The sequence below is a fragment of the Equus caballus genome, chromosome 1, assembly GCF_041296265.1.
Source record: "Equus caballus isolate H_3958 breed thoroughbred chromosome 1, TB-T2T, whole genome shotgun sequence".
Classification (NCBI taxonomy): domain Eukaryota; kingdom Metazoa; phylum Chordata; class Mammalia; order Perissodactyla; family Equidae; genus Equus; species Equus caballus.
The window spans coordinates 117,369,289-117,395,241 of NC_091684.1; the positions used below are offsets into that span (position 1 = coordinate 117,369,289).

Sequence of the window (25,953 nt, forward strand, 5' to 3'; positions counted from 1 at the left end):
GAACCTTCAAGACGGGGACGAAACCGAAGCCCCTACTGAAAGCCACTTCCACAGACGTCAGGGCCAGGAGCCCAGTGTCCCTCGCCCTTTCCCCCGGCGCCGCGGGAAGAGGCCCGGGGTTCCCTGTGCCCTCCGCCCGGGCCCCAGGACCAGAAACGCCCTGCGCTCCAGCGCGCGGCACCGGTGGGGGCCCGGCCCCTCCTCGCGTTCAAGGGCGCGCGCGCGGCGCCTCCACGGGCCGTGGCTCTGCGCGCCGCCGTCCCTCCGCGCCGCCCGGTTAGCCTCGGCGGATCTCGAAAGCTGGGGCCTCACAGCCTCAGGGCCTCGTGGGAGCGCGCGGCGGGCAGCCTCGCCGGGGGCCGTTTTTACAGCCCTCCTCCGCCGGGCCGAGGGCGCGGCCGGTGGGTCGCCCGGCGCGGGTGGAGGGGAGCGGGCAGGGGTGTGTGGGACAAGCGGGTAGGCCTTGAACTTGGCTGATCCTGGTGCTTGCTCTCCTGGAGGCATGAGCACGTCCCATCCTTTTCAGGCTGGAAATATTTTATGATGATGAAACACAAGCTCCAAAGCAAAGGTCAAATGGGCGGCCGAAGGCACGCGGGCCTCTTCTGGTGGACAGACGAACAGAGCCACCGGTGCACCGAGCCGTGGTCAAATTACGTCACTAGGAGAAGGGGTGGTAGGGGACAGCGGGGTAGTCAGGGACAGGGGTTGGGGGTGGAGCTGGAAGGGAATAGAGGAGGGGTGGGGGGCTGGGAGCCAGGCTGGAGGGGACAGAGGCCGGCGAGGAGGGAAGAGAGAGAAGGTCCGGGGTTGGGGTGGAGGGGGCTGAAGGAAGGGGCAGTTAGGAAAGCCAGGAGAGGGGAAAGGGGACCTTCTGCACGCTCACTCAGAGACCTGCTCTCTCTCACGGGCTCTCCTTCTGCTCGCTCCTGCTCCCCGACTCCGTGCCACCTCTTTCTCGCCCTCTGGCTCCTGCTTCCCCTCCTCTCTCTCCCCGCTGCACTTTCTCTCTCTCTCTCTCTTTCTCTCTCTCTCTCTCTCTTTCAGTCTCTCGAGCGCTCACCTTTCCTCCCTCTCTCTCTCATTCTCCTTCTTGGTTTGCTCTGCTGTTCCCTCTCCCTCTAGGTTGCTTGTGCGTGCTTGCACTCCCTATCTGTGTCATACACTCGCTGTGAACCCCCAGGCCTGTGCTGGGTGAGCAGCACACGTGAGGTGCCCCTCATGGGTGCCTGGGGAGGCTGAGCTGGCCCCTGCAGGAGACCACAGACTTTTTCCCAGCGGTGGACCCTGGCCAGGCTTTTCCCCTGAGAGCTCTAAAACGAGTGACCGCACTGACCACTGTGTCCTTGGATACCCCTACTGGACCCAAGCCCATAATTTGACTGGTTTATTAAATTGTTCCAGGTTTTTTCCTTTTAGAGATAGGTATGATGAGATGATTTTCATGGCCCATTTAATAGAATCAGGGATCAAAGACAGCCACCATTCTTCCTATTTTGTCACCCTAAGCTGAGTTCCATTGCTGGGAAGGGAAAGGAACTGACCTTCTCTGTCGTTATTTCCCCTGCCAGAATCCTGAACTCTTTCTTAGACTTGACAGCTATGCTGCATTTACAGTTATTCCCAATTTATCGCAAAAAAGCTGAGCTCCAGTGGGTTAAGAGCAACTCCGCAAGGCCTCAGAAAGTGGAGAGCAGAGCTTGGATCTTCCGACTCCAAGCCTCTATGCACTCATTCTTGCCTACTTTATTTTTAAGCTGTAAAATATATGACATGTACACATGAGTACACAAAAGGTATGTGTGCATTTAACAAATAATAATAAAATGAATACTCATGAACCTATCACCCAGGGCTAAGGAATAGAACCTTACTGGTACCTTAGAAGCCCCCGCCCCCACTCCCCCTAGATGCATGCACCTCCTTCCCCATCAAGAGGCAACCACTGTCTGGACTTCGGCATTCGTCTCCTATTTCTTTCACCTAAATACATATCCTCAGTTAATATATTGTTGAATTTGGGGAAACCAAATAGCAGTCTGGCCCTTCTAGGGACAGGCTCTCAGGAGAAGAGAAGCTGAACAGAATCCTTGGGTCATAGTTTGGTTTCAGCTTGCCTGAGAGTTTCCCAAGAGCCCTTTCTGGGAAAGTGTGAGGGCCACATCACCAGCAAGCTCTGGAAACACATTAAAATCGATGAACCTACGCTGACCCTTCATTATCACCCAAAGTTCGTAGTTAACATTAGGGTTTACTCTTGGAATGGTATATTCTGTGGTTTTTGACAAATATATAATGACATGTATCTAGCATTGTAGTATCATACAGGATAGTTTCACTGCCCTGAAAAGTCACATATTAACCCCTCCCTCCCCACTAACCCTGGCAACCATAGTTACTGTCTCCATAGTTTTGCCTTTTCCAGAATGTTGTATAATTCAATAATATAGCATATAGCCTTTTCAGATTGGCTTCTTCCACTTAATAATATGCATTTACAATTTTTCCATGTCTTTTCATGGCTTGATAATTCTTTTTTTTTTTCAGTGCTGAATTATAGTCCATTGTCTGGATGTAACACAGTTTATTTACCCATTCACCTGCAGAAGGACATCTTGCTTGCTTCCAAGTTTTGGCAATTGTGAATAAAGCTGCTATAAACAGCCATGTGCAGGTTTTTGTGTACACGTAAATTTTCGACTCCTTTGGGTAAATACCAAGGAGTATGATTGCCATATCATATACAAAGAGTATGTTTAGTTTTGTAAGAAACTGCCAAACTGTCTTCCAAAGTAGCTGTACCATTTTGCATTCCCACCAGCAAGGGACGACAGTGCCTATTGTTCCACATCCTTGTCAGCATTTGGTGTTGTCATTGTTTTGAATTTTGGCCATTCTAATAGGTATATATTGTTATTTCACTGTTTTAACTTGCATTTCGCCTAATGACATCATCCTAATGGATGATATGGAACATCTTTTCATATGCTTATTTGACATCTCAGTATCTTCTTTGGTGAGATGTCTGTTAAGATCTTTGGCCCATTTTTTAATTTGGTTGGTTGTTTTCTTATTGTTGACTTTTAAGAGTATATTTTGGATAACAGTCTTTTATTACATGTGTCTTCTTCAGGTATTTTCTCCCAGTATGTGGCTTGGCTTCTCATTCTCTTTACAGTGTCTTTCACAGAGAAGAAGTTTTTATTTTCAGTGAAACCCAGCTTATCAGTTATTTCTTTCATGGATCGGGCTTTTGGTGTTGTATCTAAAAAGTCATCACCAAACACAAGGTCATCTAGATTTTCTCCTATGTTATCTTCTGGGAGTTTTATAGTTTTTTGCTTTACATTGAGGCCTATGATCCATTTTGAGTTAATTTTTATAAAGGATGTAAGGTCTGTGTCTAGATTCATTCTTTGCATGTGTATATCTGGTTGTTCCAGTACCATTTGTTGAAAAGACTGCCTTTTCTCCATTTTATTGCCTTTGCTCCTTTGTAAAAGATCAATTGAGTATATTTGTGTGGGTCTATTTCTGGGCTGTCCTTTCTGTTCCACTGATCTATTTGTTTATTCTTTCACTAATACGACACTGTCTTGAGTACTGTAACATTACAGTAATTCTTGAGGTCGTGTAGGGTAAGTCCTCCAACTTTGTTTATATTGTGTCAGCTATTCGAAGTCTCTTGCCTCTCCATAAGAACTTGAGAATCAATCTGTCAATATCCACAAAATAACTTGCTGGCGTTTTGATTGGGATTGTGTCGAATCTATATATCAAGTTGAGAAGAACTGACATTTTGACAATATTGAATCTTCCTATCCATCAACGTGGAATATCTCTTCATTCGTTTAGTTCTATGATTTATTTCATCAGAGTTTTATAGTTTTCCCCGTAAATATCTAAGTATTTCATCTTGGAGGTGCTAATGCAAATGGTATTGAGTTTCTAACTTCAAATTCCATTTGTTCATTGCTGATATGTAGGAAAATGATTGACTTTTGTATATTAACCAGTATCCTTCAATCTTGTTATACTCACTTATTAGTTATAGGAGTTTTTTGTTGGTTCTTTTGGATTTTCTACATAGATAATCATGTCGTCTGAGAACAAAGACAGTTTTATTTCTTCCTTCTCAATCTGTATGACTTTTATTTCCTTTTCTTGTGTTATTGCGTTGGCTACATCTTCCAGTATTGTGTTGAAAAGGAATAGTGAGAGGGGACTTCCTTGCCCTGTTCTTGATCTTAGTGGGAAAGCTAGTTTCTCACCATTAAGTATAATTTTAGCTGTAGCTTTTTATAGATATTTTTTATCAAGAGGAAGAAGTTCTCCTATATTCCCAGTTTGCTGAGAGTTCAGTACAATTTGATTGATATATAATTACAAACAATAAAATGAATAAATAATAAGTGTTCATTTTGAAAATTTGAGAATAGTATACATCTGTGTAACCACCACTCCAAACATGGTATAGATAATTTCTATCATCCTAGAAAGTTCCATCATTCCCCTTTCCAGTCAATTCCTTCTGCCCCAGAGGCAACCACTTTCTGATGTCTATGATCTTAGATTACTTTTGCCTATTTTTGAACATCATATAAGTGGTCTTATGCAGTATTTATTTTTTTGTCTGACTTCTTTTACCCAACATAATGTTTTTGAGATTCACCCATGTTATATAGCATAACACTGGTTTATTCGTTTATAGTGCAGAGTAGATTCCATCATATGCATATTTATATGCTTTAATGTATGTATCAGTTCTCTTGTTGATGAACATTTGGAGATATTTCCAGTGTTTGGCTATTTTAATGATGTCTTCTAATGAGCAGATATTTTTAGTTTAATATTTTACTTCATGGTTAGGGCTTCTTGTGTCCAATCTAAAAATGTTTGTCTACACCAAAGTTGCAAACATATTTTCCTGTTCTATTGTAGTTTTATTGTTTTAGCTTTTACGTTTAGATCTATGATCCATTTCAAATAAATTTTTGTCCCTGGCATGAATAGGTTCATTTTTTCCCCATGTCATTATCCAGTTCTTTCAGCATCATTTATTTAAAAAAAAAAAGAGGCAAGAGAAACTTTCCTTTCCCCGTTGAATTGACTTTTCACCTTGTTTTTTTTAAGTAATTAAACATATATGTAATTAACCATAACGTATGGATGTTATATTTATCTATGGAAGATTCTTCCTCCTCCCACCACTCTACCCAAGGTGAAATCAACTGTGGATATCTTCTCTCCTAGGAAGGGCTCATGATTTTTCTGGAATTTGATTCATTTAGGTTTCTTTGCATACACAGCTCTTTGATAAGATTTCAAAACCATGATTTTGTATTTATCTTCCTTGTCCTCATTGTTAGGGTGGGAGTGATGGTCTTTTGAAGCATTTTACAATTTAATCACAAGGGAAGTCCTGCAGTTCATCAGTTCTTTCCTTGGTGATGTTCTGTCTTCGTTTTCTCTGCACACTCTTTGTGGAAATCCTACTATTTGGATATTGGACTTCCTGAATTGGTCTTAACATTTTCTTAGATTTTTCATCTTGTTTTCCCTCTCTGTTTTTCTGATCTACTTTCTAGAAGATTTCCTCAACATCTTCTGTTGAGGATGGAATGTCTTCCAATCCTTCTAGTGACTTTTTCATTTCAGCTATCGTGTTTTTAACGTTCAAGAACACTTTGGCATTCTTTGAATATTTTTTTTGTGATATCTTGTTCTTGTTTAATGGATGTGATATCTTCTCTTATGTCTCTAAGATTAATAGCATAGTTTTTGAAGTTTTCTTGTTCCTACATAGTGTTTCCTTCAGTTGCATTTTTCTTGTGGTTTGTTTTAGTCTTTATCATCTTATTATGGGCTGAATGACATTTCCCTTGAATTCATATGTTAAAGTCCTAACTCCCAGCACTTCAGAATGTGACTGTATTTGGAGATAGGGTCTTTAAAGAGGTAATTAGTTAAAAAGAGGTCACTAGGATGACCCTAATCCAATATGGCTGGTGTCCTTATAAGAGATTAGAATACAGACTGCCACAGAGGGAAGATCCTGTGAAGACACAGGCAGAAGATGGCCATCTCCAATCAAGGAGAAAGCCCTCAGAGGACACCAACCCTACTGACACTTTGATCTTGGACTTCTAGCCATGGAAATTGTGAGAAAATAAATTTCTGTTGTTTAAGCCACCCAGTGTTATGGCAGCCCTAGAAAACTAATACACATTTGTCTGAGGTATTCTCAGATGGCTGATAATGCTCCCCCACCTGCTTCTGATTGAGTGCAAGACTCAAATGATCACTGAAGCTCTAGGCCTGTTGGTGGGGCTTGTTGACTTTGAGCTTTGCTGTTCAGTGGTGTAAGAGAGATACTTTGGGTCAAGATACTGAAGTCGGTATCTTGAAGTCTTTCCTCTTGGCCTGGTTAGATTCTCCAAAGAAGAGTTCTCCAATGCCTGTCTGGAAGGTAAGATTTTGGCTTCAGCATTCTGGGAGACAGACAAAGTTTGCCTCTACATTCATCATTCGATATGCATATGCTAGCTTAATCCCTGTGTTTAATACAGTGCCGCCAACATTGTGCCTGGTGGTGCCCTTTCAAAATCTTCTGTTTTATCCACTTCAGAGAATAAACTTTCAGGCTTCTACAGGGTTGGGGAGCAGAGTGGCCCAGCAGCATGAAATCGGAAGAGGAATCTGGAGTTGAAACTGTTCTCACCAGCATTTATCCAAGTTATCCTTATTTTAGGGTAAGACCCTCCTCACTTTCAACTCCAGAAGTATCTGATAGTGCAATTTCTTGTTCATTTTAAAGATTCTGCAGTGTAATTCAACTTAGCTGTTAGCTTTCCCCACTGTTGGCCCAGGGTTCAGCACTCTTGTGCCTGCTAAATCAGTTTTGATTTTTTCATCTGCTTCTCAGCTTCCAAAATTACTATACACTCCTATCTCGCTCTCCCCATCCTGTTTAAAAGTTCTGTTATTGTAGTGTTAGTGGATTTTTGAGAAGGAATAAAATTAGATGCTTGTATTCAATCCATCATTAATACAGAAGTCAAGTCCACCCTATTTCTCTTGTGTAAAAGGACATTACTTGATACAAAAGTAAAATTGATTGTAACTGCTACTTATCCTGTTATAATTGATTCAAATATTGTGCCCAGTGACCAAGCCAATCTCATAGTGGTGTGTGACTTATTTTTAGAAGAATAACGAGAGATAATTGATAGAGAAAAAAAGGGTCAGGAGAACAAAGGTGTACATAGGTTGAGGCACTGGCTCATTTCTGGAATGTTTGCATGTAGACCAAATTCTTGCTAACTGATTTGTGCTTTAAGTGCAGCGAAATAGAGCCCTTTAAGGGAAAGCTGCAGGGGAAGATTTTAGAAAGTGACATTTGGAGATTGTCCGGATTTTCCCTTCAGCTGAGTTTCCTATAGAAGGATTTTCTTCAAATAGAACTCACCTATGCTGAGAAAATAAATAAATTTAAAAATTTTATTTTCAAATAAAAATTTATGGTGATGGGGTGATTTTGGTGCTACAAACTTTGCAAGATAAACAAGGAATGGTCCTGGGCTAAGTACTGCCTGGTTTCTAAGCCCAGCTCTGCCATACTGAGCTGGGTCACTTTTCACCAATGACTCTATTTCTAGGTTTCAGCTTCTTCTTTAAAAACAAGAGAGTTAGGTAGTCAAGGTAATGACAGCTGCATATATTCAAATCTCCCAACACCTGCTCCAAAAAATAATACAGAACATGAAGAAGAAATACTTCACAAAACTGATGTATTCTGAAAATCTAGAAGTCAGATAATGCCTAATGCAGTTTCTAGTTTCATCAAAAAGAAGTAATAATTTATTCCTAGGTATTTTATTCTTGTTGTTGCAGTTGTAAATGGGATTTTATTCTTGAGTTCTCTTTCTGTTAGTTCATTATTAGAGTGTAGTATTGCAACTGATTTTTTTTTTTTTTTGAGGAAGATTAGCCCCGAGCTAATATCCACTGGCAATTCTCCTCTTTTTGCTGAGGAAGATTGGCCCTGAACTAGCATCCTTGTGCATGTTCCTCTACTTTATATGTGGGATGCCTGCCACAGCATGGCCTGATGTGTGGTGAGTAGGTCTGTGCCTGAGATCCAGGCCTGTGAACCCCGGGCCACTAAAGCAGAATGTGCAGTGTTAACCACTATGCCACCAGGCTGGCCCTGGAATGCAACTGATTTTTGTAAGTTGATTTTGTACCCTGCAATTTTGCTGTAGTTGATTATTTCTAATAGTTTTCCAATGGATTTTTTAGGGTTTTCTATATATAAAACCATATCACCTGCAAACAGTGAGAGTTTCGTTTCCTCCTTGCCAATTTGGATACCTTTTATTTCTTTTTCTTGCCTAATTGCTCTGGCCAAAACCTCCAGTACAATGTTAGATAAGAGTGATGAGAGTGGGCACCTTTGTCTTGTTCCTGCTCTCAGTGGGATGGCTTTCAGTTTTTCCCCATTGAGTATGATGTTGGCTATGGGTTTATCATATATGGCCTTTATTATGTTGAAGTACTTTCCTTCTATACCCATTTTATTGAGAGTTTTTATCATAAATGTATGTTGAATCTTGTCAAATGCTTTCTCAGCATCTATTGAGATGATCATCTGGTTTTTATTCCTCATGTTGTTAGTGTGTCACATTGATTGACTTGCAGATATTGAACCATCCCTGTGTCCCTGGTATAAATCCCACTTGATGGTGTATAATCCTTTTGATGTATTGCTGCATTTGTGTTGCGAACATCTTGTTGAGGACTTTTGCATTTATATTCATCAGCAATATTGACCTGCAATTTTCTTTCTTTGTGTTGTACTTGTCTGACTTTGGGATCAGGGTGATGTTGGCCTTGTAAAATGTGTTAGGAAGTGTCCCGTCTTCTTCAGTTTTGGAATAGTTTGATGAGGGTAGGTACTAAGTCTTCTTTGAATGTTTGGTAGAATTCTCCAGAAAAGCCATCTCATCCTGGAATTTTGGTTTGGGGGAAGTTTTTGATTACTGTTTCAATCTCTTTACTTGTCTTTGGTCTATTCAGATTCTCTATTTCTTCTTGGTTCAGTTTTGGGAGATCATATGAGTCTAAGAATTTGTCCATTTCTTCTAGATTGTACAATTTGTTGGCATATAGTTTTTCATAGTATTCTCTTATAATCCTTTGTATTTCTGTGATATCCATTGTAATTTCTCCTGTTTCATTCCTAATTTTGTTTAGTTGAGCCTTCTCTCTTTTTTTCTTAGTGGATCTGGCTAAGGATTTGTCAATTTTGTTTATCTTCTCAAAGAACCAGCTCTTAGTGTCATTGATCCTTTCTACTGTTTTTTTTTTTTTTTTTTTTTGGTGGGAGGAGGGTTCAATTTAATTTATTTCTGCTCTAATTTTTATTATTTCTCTCCTTCTGCTGATTTTGGGATTCATTTTTTCTTCTTTTTCCAGTTCAGTTAGGTGTAGTTTAAGATTGCTTATTTGAGATTTTTCTTGTTTGTTAAGGTGGCCCTATATTGCTATGAATTTTCTTCTTAGGATTGCTTTTGCTGCATCCCAAATGAGTTGGCATGGTGTATTTTCATTTTAATTTGTCTCCAGATAGTCTTTGATTTCTCCTTTAATTTCTTCAATGTTCCATTAGTTGTTCAGTAGCATGTTTTTTAGTCTCCACATCTTTGTGCCTTTCTCAGCTTTTTTCTCATAGTTAGTTTCTAGTTTCAGAGCATTGCGGTCAGACAAGATGCTTATTATTATTTCAATCTTCTTAAATTTATTGAGGCTTGCCTTGTTTCCCAACATATGATCCATCCTTGAGAAAATTCCATATGAACTTGAAAAGAATGTGTCTTCTGCTGTTTTTGGATGGAGTATTCTGTATATATCTATTAAGTCCATCTGGTCTAGTTTTTCATTTAGTTCTACTATTTCCTTGTTGACTTTCTGTCTAGTTCATTTATCCATTGATGACAATGGGATGTTAAAGTCCCCTACTATTAGAATGTGGCTATTAATGTCTACTTTTAGGTGAATTAATAGTTGCTTTATGAATTTTATTGCTTCCTGTGTTAGGTGCATAGATATTTATAAGCATTACGTATTCTTGATGGAGTGTCCCTTTGATCATTATATACTGCCCCTTTTTGTCTTTCATTGTCTTTTTTATCTTGAAGTCTTCTTTGTCTGATATAAGTATGGCAACACCTGCTTTCTTTTGTTTGCTGTTAGCTTGGAGTATTGTGCTCCCTTCCTTCACTCCAAGCCTGTGTTTGTCTTTAGAGCTGAGATGTGTTTCCTGGAGGCAGCAAATTGAGGGGTCCTGTTTTTTAATCCATCCCACCACTCTGTTTCTTTTGATTGAGGAATTCAATCCATTTATATTTAGAGTGATTATTGATATATGAGGGCTTAATGCTGCCATTTTATCACTTATTTTCCAGTTGTTTTGTATTTCCCTTGTTTCTCATCCTATGTATTTCAGATTGCCAATTCAGTTTGGTGGCTCTCTATGATGGTTTTCTCAGTTTTCCCTTTATTTATCATTTGTTTCCCTGTTCTGATTTTTTGTTTAGTGGTTACCATGAGGTTTGCATAAAAGATCTCATAGATGAGATAGTTCATTCTCTGATAGGCTCTTACTCCGTTAGTCTAAGCAGGTTTCATCCCTCTCCTCTTCCCCTTCTAAGTTGTTGTTGTCACAACTTATTCTGTTATGCGTTGTGAATTTGTGGTTAAAATAAAGTGATTATGTTTATTTTTGATGTTTTCCTTCCCTTTGTCTTTAGAGTTATTAAGTGTTTGCTAATCATTTCTGATAGAGAGTTGCCATTTTCTGATTTTGTCTGCCTATTTATCTCCTTATTCAGGGCTTTGTAACCCCTTTCTTCTTTTTTTTTTTTCGGGTATGAGGGCCTTCTTGAGGATTTATTGTAGGGGTGGTCTTGTGGTGATGAACTCCCTCTGCTTTTGTTCATCTGGGAACATTTTTATTTCTCCATCATATCTGAAGGATATTTTCACTGTATAGAGTATTCTCGGCTGAAAGTTTTTGTCTTTCAGAATTTTGAATGTGTCATTCCACTCTCTCCTAGCATGTAAGGTTTCTGCTGAGAAATCCACTGAAAGCCTGATAGGGGTTCCTTTGTAGGTTATTTTCTTCTGCCTTGCTGCCCTTAATATTTTTTCTTTGTCATTGACTTTTCCAGCTTTACTAACATATGCCTTGGGGAAGGTCTTTTTACATTGATGTAATTAGGAGTTCTAATGGCTTCTTTTACATGTAATTCCAGACCTCTCTCCAGGTTTGGGAAGTTCTCAGTTATTATTTCTTTGAACAAGCTCTCTGCTGCTTTCTCCCCCTCTTCTCCCTGTTGTATACCTATAATCCTTATGTTTCATTTCCTAATTGAGTCATATATTTCTTAGAGAATTTGTTCATTTCTTTTTAGTCTTGGTTCTCTCTCCTCCTCCATCCTAGCTTTCTGTATTCCTTTCCTCTAGATTGCTAATTCTACCCTCCACAATATCAGCTCTATTATTTAAGATTCCAGATTTTTCTTTATCTTGTCCATTGTGTTTTTCATCTCCAACATTTCTGATCGGTTTTCTTTATAGTTTCGATCTCTTTTGTGAAGAATTCCCTCTGTTCATTAATTTTGTTCCTGGTGTCATTGAACTGTCTTTCTGAATTCTCTTGTGACTCATTGAGTTTTTTATGTTCACTGCTTTGAATTTTCTGTCATTTAGCTTGTGGATTTCTTTGCACTCAGGAATTATTTCTGGGTGTTTGTATTTTTCCTTCTGGTCTGGAATATTAATGTATTTCTTAGTACCACGGGGGTTAAGAGGGACAAGGGCTGTGTAATCTGAGCCCATGGTGATCCCTGTCAGCTGTGCCTGTCCGAGCCTGGCCACTCCTTGGGATAGCAGCAGTCCTGTTGGGCATCCCTCAGAGTGGGAAAGCAATCACACGGGGGCTCAGGGCTGCTACTGCCTGCTGCCATAGTCCTGCCAAGATGCACTCCCATCTTTGGTGCTGCAGCAGTACTATGGGTGTTCATGGCAGCTGGGAGTTAGTTTGGGCTCAGGGCTGCCATCACCTGTTTCCACAGTCATGCCGAGGCGTGCTCCCTTCCTCAGGGCCAGAACAGTGCTATGAGTGCTCCAGCCAGGAGAGCAGTTGCCCCCATGTGCTGGGCTGCCTGGGAACCAGGGAGTGCTCACCTATTTCCACCGCCTCTCCAGAAGGTAGTCCCTCCACCTTCAGATGTATAGTTGCATGGGTCTCTCAGGCATCCTGATGTGCTGTGTCAATATCATCTGCTGATAAATGAATGTCTGTTTAGTTGTAGATCAAAGGAAGAGAGACAAAGGGAATAGCTGACTCTGCTGTGTTGCTGATGTCACCTCCTCTTTCCACTTTCTTGATGGTGTCTTTTGAAGAACAGATGTTTTAAATCTTAATATAGTCCAATTTACCAATTTTTGCCTTTATTGTTAGTGCTTTATATATCTTACCTAGGAAATATTTGGCTATGTTTTCTTCTAAAAATCTAGAAAACATTCTAAAAACTAGAAAATCTAAAATCTATGTTTTCTTCTACAGTTATTTTATCCTTAACATTTGGATTAATTATCTATAGAATTAATTTTGCATATGATGCAGGAATGGGGGAAAGATTTTTCCATGTGTGTTTCCAATTGAACCAGTACTATATATTGAAAATAATTGTGCTAAGTATCAATTCATTGCCTCTCAGCTCCAGTGTCACCTTTCAGTGACTTCTCTGTGATAGTGGATGGAGCTCCTTAAGCAGTTCTCCATTACAGTGAGCACCACGATAACCCTTCTCAGTAGAGAGCACTGGAGGAACACTGCAAGGAGAAGGGGCTCTCCTTCTGCTTCTAGTGGCTGCACTCTCAACAGCATGAGTGTGAGGACATCCAGTGGTACTTGCCTAAGCCACATGCCCAGTGTGTGCAGTGCCTCAGCAAATTGGCAATGCCAACCCAGCCTGGTGCCCACCTTCCCATGGCTCCCTTGGACACGGACACTGTGAACTTGTGACCTCTCACCTATGCCAGTGCCCCTACGTCCTCTGCACACTTATATGCTTGCCTTCCAGCTGTGGCTCACCTGCTCCCTGAGGGTTTCTTCCTTTTTTCACAAGAACTGTGGTCCAGCTCTGGTCTGGGCAAACCAGAGAACTTCTCTGCCATCCATGAGGCTGCAACCATGGCCTCTCTGAAGAGATCTGAACCCCAGCCTGGGTTTGGAACCCCCCTTCCAAGTTTGTTCCTCTTTGGGCACTGTCCCTCATGCCTAGATTCCCTTATATCTTATACTTTCTCTGTTATCACAGCTTATAATTCTTTATCTTAAGCTTCTCCTGTTTAAATAATTTTGAGGTTTCTGTCTCCTGATTGGACACAAACTGATACATAACCACCATTTTCCCATTTCAGTGTGGCATAGGTTCCTAGATGTGTGTTGGTCTGCTGGTGGACTCTATTCTGCTTCATTTGTCTTTGTCCTTGAGCCAGTACCACAATAAAGTTATGAGGTTTTCGGTACTGAGGTCTCAGAAATTTTGTGTTATGTTTATTCTTAGGTATTTTATTTTTTGGTGCCATAGTAAATGGTTTAAATTTTTATTTTCTTTTTGTTGCTGCCATATAAAAATACAATTGATTTTTTGTATGTTGACTTTATGTTCAGAAACCTTAGTAAGTTCACTTACTAATTCTAATAATTTGTAAGTAGACCCTTTTGAATTTTCTACGTATATAATCATGACATTTGAAAATAATAATTATTTTATTTCTTTATTTCCATTTATTTTGCATTATCTTATCTTTTATTTTATCTTATTCACTAGCTAGGACCTCCAGTACAATGTTAAATCAAAATAGTGATGGAGGGCATCGTTGTCTCATTCTGGATCTCAGGGAGAAAGTTTTCAGTATTTCCCCAATAAGTATGCTGTTTGGTGATGTTTTTTATAGATGTACTTTCTCAGATTAAGGAAATCTAATTCTCAATTTTCTAAGAGGACTTTTTTTAAAATCATGAATTGATGTTAAATTTCATCAAATGCTTTCTCTACATCTAATAAGACAGTCTTTCTCAAGCCATTTATTCATTATCTACATCCTCTCGCCCCATACCCAGGAGTCTTTTAAACATTTTTTCCTAATTTTTGCCCCTTTGTGAAATTTAAATAATATATCTGTTTGTGTACTGTTTGTATCTGTGCTTTGGACTTAGAATAGGACTTTTTCACTCCCCACAAACCAATTTTTATTCCCTTGAGAGTAATATCATCTTTATTGAGAATGCATATAATAAGATGATCATATGATTTTTTCTCATTTTTTGCCTATTAATGTGATAAATAGAATTAATTCAATTTTGAATGTTAAATCATGAGTGCCTTCCTAGAATAAACCCCACTTAGTCATGATTTATATATTATTGCATTGGATTTGCTAATATTTTATTAAGGATTTTGCATCTATATTAATCAAAGAGATGGTCTAGAGGTTAGTTTTCCCATAATATCCATGTCAGCTTTTGGAATCAAGATTATGCTAGTCTCATAAAAGTGTTAGAATATTTCCTTTTTTTATTATCTGGAAGAATTTATGTGAGATTGGTGTTATTCCTTAAATGTTTAGGAAAAGTAATCATGAAAGCTGTCTGAGCTTGGAATTTACTTTGTAGGAAGAAGGTTTATAATAACAGATTCCTTTCCTTTAAGAGATGTATGACTGTCTTGATTTCCTATTTCTTCTTCTGTTGGCTTAAGGGATTTTTTTGTCCATTTTATGAAAATTGTCAAATTTATTTACATAAAGTTATTAATAATATCCTCATTATCTTTTTAATGTCTGTATAATCTGTAGATACTTTCCATTCGTATTATTAGTAGTCTATGTTTTCCTTCTTTTTTTCTTGATTAGTTTTGTTAGGAGGTTATCAATTTTATTATTCTTTGAAAAGGACCAACCTATGGCTTTGTTGATTTTGCTAATGCACATTTATTTACTACATCATGAATTTCTGGCTTGTCTTTATTATTTCATTCCTTGTACTTTCCTAAGTTTGATTTCTTTCTTTATAGCTCTTTTGATGGCATCTAATATCACTAATTTTTAACCTTTCTGCATTTCCTATATATGCACATAAAGCCAAAATTTCCTCCAGGCATTGCTCAAGCTACTGCCCACAGGTTAGAAGACATTATCTCTTCTTTAGCATTCATTTAAGAAAATTTTCAAGTTTTGCTTTTAACTTTTGACATATAGGTTATTTATAAATATAGTATTTAATTTCCAGGCAGTTGGGAATTTTCTAGTGATCCCATATTATTGTTTTCTGGTTTAATACACTGCAGACAGGAACATACTCTGTCCTGTAAAAAAGAAACTTATTGAGGTTTTCTTCCTGGCCCAGCATGTAGTCAATTTTGATATGTGTTCCATGTGTACTTGACAAGAACGTGAATTCCGTTGTGGTTTGGTAAAGTGTTCTCTATGTGTTTATTAGGTCACATTTGTTAATTACCTCATTCAGATCTTCTCTATCTCTATATATCCTTTTTTCTCTTTTTTTGTGGTCTGCTTCTTCTGTCAGTTATCAAGAGAGGTGTGATAGTGAATTTGCCTATTTGTCATTTTAGTTCTGTCAGTATTTGCTTTATCACTTTTGGATAGTATTTTTAAGGTAAATTATTCCCCTCACTTTTAGTTCAACCTTTCTATGTCCTTGTATTTAAAGTGTATCCCCGGTCAGCAGCATATAGCTGGTAAGACTCAGTCTGCATCTGGCTCACCCAGTTCCTAGAATGGAGACCTACCCCTGCGCTGAGTCAGCAAGTGCCCCAGGGCCGAAGAAGTTCTCAGCTCCCTTCTGGAAGGGCCTCTCTTCGCCGAGCTTTCACTCTCTAGTCCTCTTTGTTTCTGCAGCTCTCCAGTGCTTTTATATATGGGACTTTTAAATTTATTCACCTTTTCTAGTTGGTTCTCAGCAGGTAGCCTGCTGAGGCCTACTCCATCCTACCTAGAGGTGGAGGTAGGACTATATTGATTTTATTTTGCTTACAATGTTCATAAACTTTTAAAAATTTTATTGAGGAATGGAGCCGGCCCCGTGGCCAAGTGATTAAGTTCACACACTCCACTGCGGCGGCCCAGGGTTTCGCTGGTTTGGATCCTGGGCGCGGACACGGCACCGCTCGTCAGGCCATGTTGAGGCGGCGTCCCACATGCCACAACTAGAAGGACCTGTAACTAAGATATACAACTATGTACCAGGGGAGATTTGGGGAGATAAAGCAGAAAAAAATTTTATTGAGGTAAAATTGACATATAATAAACTTCACATATTAAAGTGTGTACAATTTTATAAATATATATATGTATATATATATATAGTTGGTCCTCTGTAATCACCTATGTGAAATCCTTGGATCTGGAGGGCCGACTGTAGTCACTGTGTTGTGCCATTTTTGATAAGAGATTTGAGCATCCACAGATTTTGGTATCCATGGGGGTTCCTGGAATAAATCCCCTGTGGATATGTATGGATGACTGTACATATCGGAAAACAAGTAATCAAGATAATGAATCATCCATCACCCACAAAACTTTCCTCTGGCCCCTTTGTAATCGCTCTCTCCCACCTCTCCTCTTCCCCTCCCCAGCCTCAGGCAACCGTTGATTTGCTTTCTGTTGCTATGGATTAGTTTGCATTTTCTGGAGTTTTATATAAATGGAATATCATACAATATGTACTCTTTTTGGCTGGCTCTTTTCACTCAGCATTCATTCTTCCATGTTGCTGTGTGTATCTGGGGTTCGTTCCTTTTCCTTGCATAGTAGTATCTCATCACGTATGGATAATCCAAGTTTATTTATCCATTTACCTGTTGGTTGACATTTGGGTTGTTTCCAGTTTTTCACATTACAAATAAAGCCTTTATCAACATTCTTATAAAAGTCTTTATATGGGCATATGCTTTTATGTCTCTTGGGTAAGTACCTAGGGGTGGAATGGCTGAGTCACATGTTAGATGTGTGCTTAACCTTTTAAGAAATGCTGAATTATTTTCCAAAGTGGTTGCACCATTTTACATTCCTACCAGCAGTGTATGAGATTTCCACTTACTTCACATCCTTGCCAACACTTAGAATGGTCGGTCTTTTTAATTTGAGACCTTCCAATACATGTGTAGCAGTGTGGTTTTTATTTGTATTTCCTTAACGACTGATGACACTGGGCATTTTTTTTATGTGCTTATTTGCCATTCATCTATTTTATTTGATTAAGGATCTGCTCAAATCTTTTGCCCATTTTAAAATTTGGGTCATTTGTTTACTTATTTTTTAGGCTTGAGAGTTCTTTATGTATTCTGGATACAAGTCCTTTATTAGATATGTGATTCAAAAATATTTTTCTCCCACTTTGTAGCTTATCTTTTCATTTTCTCAACAATGTCTTTTGAAGAGTAACATTTTTAATTGTGATGAGATCCAGTTTGTCATTTTTTCTTTTGTGGATCCTGCTTTCAGTGGTCTACCTGAAAAATATTTGCCTAATCCAAGGTCACAAAGATTTTCTCCTAGAAATTTCATAGATTTAGATTTTACATTTAGGTTTATGGTCCATTTTGAGTTAATTTTTGTGTATGGTGTGAGAGAGGGATTCAAGTTCTTTTTGTTTCTTTTTTGCATGTGGATATCCAATTGTTCAACTACCATTTGTTGAACATTAATTTTTTTAAGTTAAACCAGCCTTGCTTTTCTAGAATAAACTTAACTTAGTATGATGTATTTTTAAATATATTTTGGACTCTGCTCATAATTTGTTCAGAATTTTAATATCCATGTTCATAAACAAGATTGGTCTGTAATTTTTCTTTCTCACGATGTTGTTGTGAGATAATCAAGATTATTATGGTCTCATAAGGTAAGTTGGGAAGTGATTCCTCTTTTTCTATTTTCTCTGAGAGCATATATTGACTGGCATTATTTATTTTTTGGTAGAATTCACCAATGAAACCATTGGATCTGCAGTGTTCTTTGTGGGATGGTTTTAATTAATAATTTCATTGTTATATAGTTATAGGATTATTTAATTCAGACCCCAATCTTGACTCTAACTAATACAGAGTAGGATTTCTGATCACAGTGCAATTCAGCTAGAAATTGACAACAAAAGTATTACTAGAAAATTTAAAGAGGTTTAGAAATTAAGAGATACACCTTTGAATAACCTATGGGTCAAATTGAAATCATAATGGAAATTTTAAATTAAATGACAATGAGAATACTATGTATTAAAATTTCTCTGATGTAACTAAAGCCCTGATTAAAGGGAGAATTTATAGCCTTTATATTAGAACAGAAGAAAGGCTGAACAAAATCTATAAACACCCATATCAAAATGTTAGAAAAAGAATAAAAGCTTAGAACCCAAACAGCTATAAGAAGGAATTATAAAGATAATAGCAGAAATTAATGAAATAGAAACATATATAGATTATAGACAATCAATAAAGCTAAAAGTCGATTCTTTGAAAAGACTAGAAACATTGATAAACCCCTGGAAGATTCATCAAGAAAAAAAGGACATAAATAACTATTATCAAGTTGAAAAAGAGCTATCACTACAGTCCTATGGACTTAAAAAGGATCCTAGGAGGATACTGTGAACTTCTTTAGGCCAATAATCTGAAAATTTAAATGAAATGGACAAATTACTAGTAAAATACAACTCTGACACACTAATACGTTAACATTTGGGGAGTTTGATAATTATTAAAGAAATTGAATCCATTATTTAAAACCCTTCTAGGAGAATAAGCCAAGTCTAGGGAGCTTTACAGAAGCACCCCAAGAGACATCCTGAGAGAGGTCCAATGCCGATCTCCCACACATTCTTCCAGAGAATACAGAAAGAGATAAACACCCCAAGTTAAGAAATTGTAAATTATAAATAATAGTTCCATGGCCAGACACTGTAATAAGGATTATAGGACTGTGTTTACGTCTTCCTCGCTTGCTGTGTGTGTGTGTGTTTATACTAATTTTTATTTCTTCTTCTCTGATTGCATCTTGTGAGGCAGAAGCATGATGTTGCTATTGTTGTACAGAATTTTAAATATGTGTAAAGGGTATGTGTGGGTGCTAAGTTGTCGAAGGGATAGACTGCTAATTATTTACCTATTATCTCTCAGCTCCAAATCCCCCTCTAAGCTCGTGGTGCCTCATGGTGCTGGGGCTGGGTCTCCAGACCCCCTCACCAGTTGGCTTTCCATTAAGTTTGCCGATGTGAACAGTTAGTGAGGCACGGGAACGCAGAAGGAAGTGAGAAGGGAGTTTCTTCCTGCTTTCCAGCTTCTATTGGCAGCAGCTGACAGCCGTGGCCCTCACTCCCAGCACCGAATTCACCTGAGCCCCTCGGAGATGCCAACAACAACCAGGTGGTGCCCCTTTCAGAAACAGAGTGCCAGCCCTCTGCCTCTTTCACCTGCCAGCCTGGGCTTACTCTTCACAGGTCCCAGCACCCACTCGTCTGTGTCCCCTTCTCAGAGATCCAAGCACCAGCCGCAGAGCCCTCCTCTCCTCAGTGGGAGCAGCAGCTACCAGGCCCTGTCAACTACATAGAGTTTGGGGGCCAGATGTGCAAAGCCAATTCCCCAGGAAGCCATGCCTTAGTCCCATGGGGCCTCTCCTCCAAGCACCTACATTCTGGAAAAGCCTTCACCTCTGCTTCCTGCGGTTATCTCTGCATAACTCAGTGCTCCCTTTCGGCTTTTCTCAGCCCTTCTACACTTATTTAGCCAATTCCCTGCTTTAAATTCCCTCTGTCTGAAATATCTAGTATGACTTCTGTTTTCCTGACTGAGCTTGACTGATACACATTTCTGTGTCCCTTGCCCACCAGACTCAGCAGGAGCAGAGATGGGGTGTGTCTTGTTTTACATTTTAACCCCTTGGACTGGCACACACTGGGCCTCAATAAGTATGTTTTAATCACATCAATGCAAAGAGCATGTTTATTGGAGATCAGCCAAAAGTGCAGATTTAAGTGTAAGCTCTGCCATTTACAAGTTGGAAGACTTTGGCCTGTATTTTGGAAATGAAGATGGTATTTGCTGAGTACTCTATCTGTGTCAGGTGCTTCAAAATAGATATTTAATCTTCACAACATCCCGCAGAGGAAGACATTATTCTTGCAAATAAGGAAGTAGAGGCTCAGATGGATGAAGAAGCTACCCCAGGTTGCATATCTCATAAGTGGCGTGCTGTGACTCCAACATCGGGCTGCCTGGCTCCAGACACCATCCTCTCTGCATTTCACCTAGCTCCTCACCAGCGCATCTCCTTGTCCGAAGACTGATGAAATGGAATTCATCATTTGGATGAAATTATACAAAATATCATAGGTGATATTATATAAATAATTTTGAATCCACTCTTTCTTTAAATAAAGTTACCTACAGCTTCAGTACTTTAACCTTCGTAACAAATTCCAAGCAACACTCCTGCTCATGGGCCTGGCCTTCCCACACTCTGCCTATTTGACCACCATACACAGTCTATTGAGTTTCCCTGGACGACTTGCCATCTGACTTGTTGCCCTCTGATCCCTGACCTGACCCCATTGTGGCTGTCTCTGGATGCCCAAGGGGACGGATTCTTCTGCTTCTGCAAAGAATGACTCAGCTGGGTCTGGGCTAAGGGCTCCTGATCATGAGCATGTAGGATACAAAGTCTGGAAGTATCTGGACCCTTAAGTGGTATTGGCAGCCTAGGATAAGAAGCACTGAGCTCTGTCTTCCAAGATCAAGTTCATATTCTTGGACCCCAATATAAATGTTACCAAGGCCTTCCCCTTCTCCTCCCTCAGAACAGCAACACCAGAAAGCCTAAGATAAGAAGAGACGTTAAGCCCCAACCCAGCAACCTCTGCGGACGGGGAGGATGCATGCACGCTCCATGTCTGCTCCACAATGGCTCTACCACATCTGTTTCAATCCGATGGGGCTGCTACAGAAGAAGCCCAGGGATGTGGCCCAGGAGGTCCTGCTTATCACTCGGTTCGTTCACTGACATCACAGTTATAAAGAGATTGTGTGCCCATGAAAGACCAACTACAGGCCCTGGGTACCTGTCAGTTGTCCCAAATGGCAAGGCAGGCCTGGTAGCAGTGAGTTCCAGGGGACCTTTCCACCACCCACAGAGACCAGTGGGAAGAGGACATGCAAGGTGATGCCCAACTGGGAAGAACAGCTGGCCAAGGATCTCAAGCCCTTTTGTCCCAAATCCCAGACTAATTGCTGGGTACCCAAGGCAGCTGCCCAGGGATAGATGTCTGCCCAGAGCAGTCCTGGTCAAGGCTCTTTCATTTACTTCTCTCTTTGTTGCCTACTTCTCTTTCTCTCTTTAAATACTTGTGGATTTTGTCTTTTTCCCCCCCTCTTCTCCTTAACAGGAACTTGAGGGTCACCTTGGGGAAGGTTTCATTCATAAGGACAAAGGAGAATTTGGCAACTTGGCAAAGGGCTTATTTAAAGCAATACGTTGTGTGTGGGGAAGCAGCTGAGACAACAGCCCAGGAGTCGGGGATCTCTACTTCAGTGGGACCAGAACAAATTTACTCATCCGCTGCCTAACATTCTCTGGACCAGAAGCCTTTGTTCCCTGCATGAGAGAGGCTGAGTCACTTACTTGCTCATAGGTTCTGGGGCTGAGCCGTGGCTGGTCACAGGGACTGAGGGATGCCAGCAGATGAGGGTCTGGGGGGATATGGCTGTCACTGGGGATGGGGTAGGGCAGAGAGCCAAGAAAACTGCCAAAGGAAGAAGACTGCTTACAGTGTGGGGATTCAGAGCCAAGTTCTAGAGGGGGAGGTGTGGGGGTTGCCTTTCAAATTTTAAGTGGGAAAACTTCAACCACTTTGCATAGACCCCACCAATCCTGTGTTCTGGCCAGGCCCCTGCTGCTATAGCAAGGGGCTGAGTCCTTTACCAAAAGATAAAGGAGGGTGCCTAGAAGGGACCAAGGGTGACAGGAGTACTAAGCAAGTCCCTTCTCCTAGCTGGGCTTTGGTTTTCTCATTTAAAAATCCGCTCCTCCAGTGATTCTCAGCAATGACCTGATGTTTTCCTACTGCCAGATACAGAAAGCAAAGCTCAACAAAACCGTCTTGTTGGAGGGGATAGTGGAAAAAGAAAAGACCAAGTGTTGACTTCCCCAGAGTCAGTGGGAAGTGCGGGGAACCAGCTCCCCACAGAGTCAGTGGGAATCCCCAGGCTTTGGTTTCCCCTCTGCAACTGCAGAACAACATATGGGGTTTCCAATAGAAAATCAAACCTAGTTGCTCAGAAGTATTCCTGATAGTTGAAGATTGAGCAAAATATAAGAAAAATAGCCAATTTATACTATTTAAAAAATATATCATGTCAGCCGACTCCAATTATGCCCTTTTTTTCCAAAGGAGCACCTCCCCAGTTAGGTAGAAACCAAGGATTCCATATTAGGAACTTGAACCGATTCTCCTTCTCTTTCTCAGCCACTCTGTATATGAAGACACTTCACATGGAAAAAGGAAGGACCAATCTTCTTCAGGGAGCCAAATGTTACCCTGCAGCCTGTGGTCTGGGCCGTCCTGAGCAGGCAGGCTCCCTCCAGCTCCCTGGTGTGAGCCAGAACTCTAACAAGACTGAAAACGAGGAGACTCTTGTCAATACCTGAAAAGATCACCTCCCATATAATATGTATAAAGATAACCCTTAGGAAATCTAACACAACTGTAAAGCTTCCAAATTAGCAGAAGGAAAACACATGCCCACATGCAGCACAAAATAATCCCGATAGAAAAATTAAAAACTGAAAATAAGATGAGAGAATTTAGAGCAAATATAAGTATTATATCAATAAATATAAATGGAATAAACTTATTAATATAAAAGACTTCTGGACAAGATAGAGTAAATGCTATACTTCTTATTCTTCCCACTTAGTACAGTTTAAAACCCTGGATAATATACATCAAACAAGCATAAGAAGACACTGAGATATGGAGAAAAGAAGACAGGCTGCCTAGGGACCTCAGGACCCAAAGAACAACACAGGGGTGAGCTCCTTGGGTTTTCTTTCTCTGTCATATATCCAAGACTGGGTGCTAGAGAGGCTGGCAAACCAGAAATACCGATGGGCACAGACAGCCCTCCAGAAAGATGGCTCTCTTTGTCCAAAAGACTAGGAAGGGGAGCTTAGCAAGACAGAAAATTTTGACAATAATTTCTCTATTCCAAACACCATGGAAAAAACTACAGACTCACCCCCACTTCTGTCAGCAAAAAATAAGTGGAGGAGTCTAGATTTTCACCAGCACATTGCTCCCTCCCCACGCTGGGCTTGTGTCAGAGGAAACCCAGGGCGGGAGCTGAGACTTTCAGCTTCTGATGATAACGAGTCCTCATCTCACTCTGCAGTGTCTGTGGAAGCCAAGTGGGGAAGCAATGAGGTGCCCCTACAGTCCAGGGTGGTGTCAGTGTATCAGCATACATCTAGTGGGGAGCCTGAGCTCCCACCTCCACCCAGCAGTAACAAGGCACCCTTCTGCCCCTGGGCATCAATGGAGTCAAAGTGGGGAAACTGGACTTCCACCTCCACTGGGCAGTAAGGAGGCACTGGCAAAACAGAAGATCTAAATAAGATCCAGAGTCTCAGAACACAATACCCAAAGTGTTCGGGATATAATAAAAAATCGCTTGTCAGGAAAATCTCAACTTGAATGAGGAAAGACAAGCAACAATGCTAATACTGAGATGACACAGAGGTTGAAATTATTTGATAAGGAAATTTATAAACAAAGTTTTAATTTTGAAATAATTATAGATTCACAGGAAGTTAGAAAAAAATATACAGTAGGTCATGAGCACCCTGTACCCCTAAAGATAGGATTTTGCATAACTATAGTACAATATCAAAACCATGCAATTGACCTTAGTACAACCCACAGAGTTTATTCAGATTTCATCAGCTGTATATGCGCTCATTTGTGTGCGTGTTCTGTGCAATTTTGTTACATGTGTAGCTTTGTGCAACTATCATCACAGTCAAGATCTAAAACTGTTGCTTCACCATAAGTCTCCCCTGGGCTACCATTTTATGGCCACCTCTCCCCAGAAACCCTAACTCCTAGAAATCATGAATTTGTTTCCCATGCCTATAATTACATTAATTTAATATTATATGAAAGAATTTAATACACAGCTTTTGGAGTTTTTTTTTCACTCAGCATAATTCCTTCAAGATCTATCCTAGTTGTTGCATATATCAATAGTTCAGTCCTTTTTATTGTTGAATAGAATTCTATGGTATGGATGTACTAGTTTGTTTAACCACTCACCCATTGAAGGACCACTGAATTGTTTACAGTTTGGAGTTATGATGAATAAATCTGCTGTGAATGTTCGTGTATAGATTTTTGTGTGAACATAAGTTTCCATTTCTCAGGGAAGACTGCAATTGATGGTTCATATGGTGGTTACATTTTTAGTTTTTAAAAAAATTGCCAAGGGGCTGGCCTGGTGGCATAGTGGTTGGGTTCATGGGCTCCGCTTCAGCAGCCCAGGGTTCACAAGTTGGGATCCCAGGCCTGGACCTAGCACTGCTCATCAAGCCATGCTGTGGCAGCATGCCCCATAAAGTAGAGGAGGATTGGCACAGATGTTAGCTCAATGACAGCCTTCCTCAAGTAAAAAGAGGAAGATTGGCAACAGGTGTTGGGTCAGGGCCAATCTTCCTCACTTAAAAAAAAAAAAAAATTCCCAAACTGTGTTCCAGAGTGGATTACCATTTTACATTCTTACGAGCAACAAATGAGTGATCTAGTTTCTCCACATCTTCACTAGCATTTAATGTTACTACCATTTTTTAGTTAACCATCCTGGTAGGTATGAAGTGATAGCTCATTGTGATTTGAATTTGCATTTCTTTGATGGCTATTGATGTTGAGCATCTTTTCATGTGCTTATTTGCCATTTGTATATCCTCTTTGGTGAAAAATCTTTTCATGTCTTTTGCCTATGTTCTAATTCAATTGTTTGTTTGTTTGCTTGCTTTGCTGAGGGAGATTTGCCCTAAGCTAATACCGGTGCCAATCTTCCTCTATTTTTTAGTATGTGGGCTGCCAGCACAGCATGGACACTAACAGAGTCATGTGGGTCCACTGCTAGGAGCAGAATCTGGGCCACCAAAGTAGAATGCACTGAACTTAACCACAAGAGTTCTTTGTATATTCTGCATACAAGTACATTGCCAAATATGTGATTTGCAAAAATTTTCTCTCAGTCTGTAGCTTGTATTTTCATCCTTTTAATCAGGTCTTTTACAAAGCAAACCTTTTAATTTTGATGAAGTCTAATTTCTCTTTTTTTGGTTTTATAGATCACACTTTTGGTGTCAAGTCTAAGAATTTTTTCCCTACCCCAAGAACCTGAAGATTTTCTCCCATTTTTTTCTCTAAAAGTTTACATTTTTACATTTTAAATTTTAGTCTGTGATTCATTGTGAGTTAATTTTCACATAGGTGTGATATTTGGGTTGAAGATCATTTCACTGTCTGCTTGTTCCAGCACCATTTGTTGAAAAGACATTCTTTCCTCCATTGAATTGCTTTTTTAACCTCTGTCAAAATAAGTGGGACACATTTGTTTGGATGTATTTCTGGGTTCTCTATTTGGTTCCACTGATCTATGTGTCTGTCCCTTTGCCAATACTGCACTGTCTTGACTACTGGAGCTCTTTGGTGAGCCTTAATATTGGGTAAAGTTATTCTTCCCACTTTATTCTTTTTCAAGGTTGTTTTAGCTATTCTAGGACCATACCTTTCCATAAAAATTTTCGAAC

At 39.9% G+C, this 25,953-nt stretch overlaps 1 long non-coding RNA gene across 1 annotated transcript; it reads left to right on the top strand.

Annotated features, from left to right (window-relative positions):
• Positions 1 to 227: 227 nt before the first annotated feature.
• LOC138924270 (uncharacterized) lies at positions 228 to 24,526 on the top strand. The gene is made up of 3 exons (XR_011439135.1): positions 228 to 401; positions 19,266 to 21,131; positions 22,607 to 24,526. It is a non-coding gene; the product is annotated as an uncharacterized lncRNA (long non-coding RNA).
• Positions 24,527 to 25,953: the final 1,427 nt, after the last annotated feature.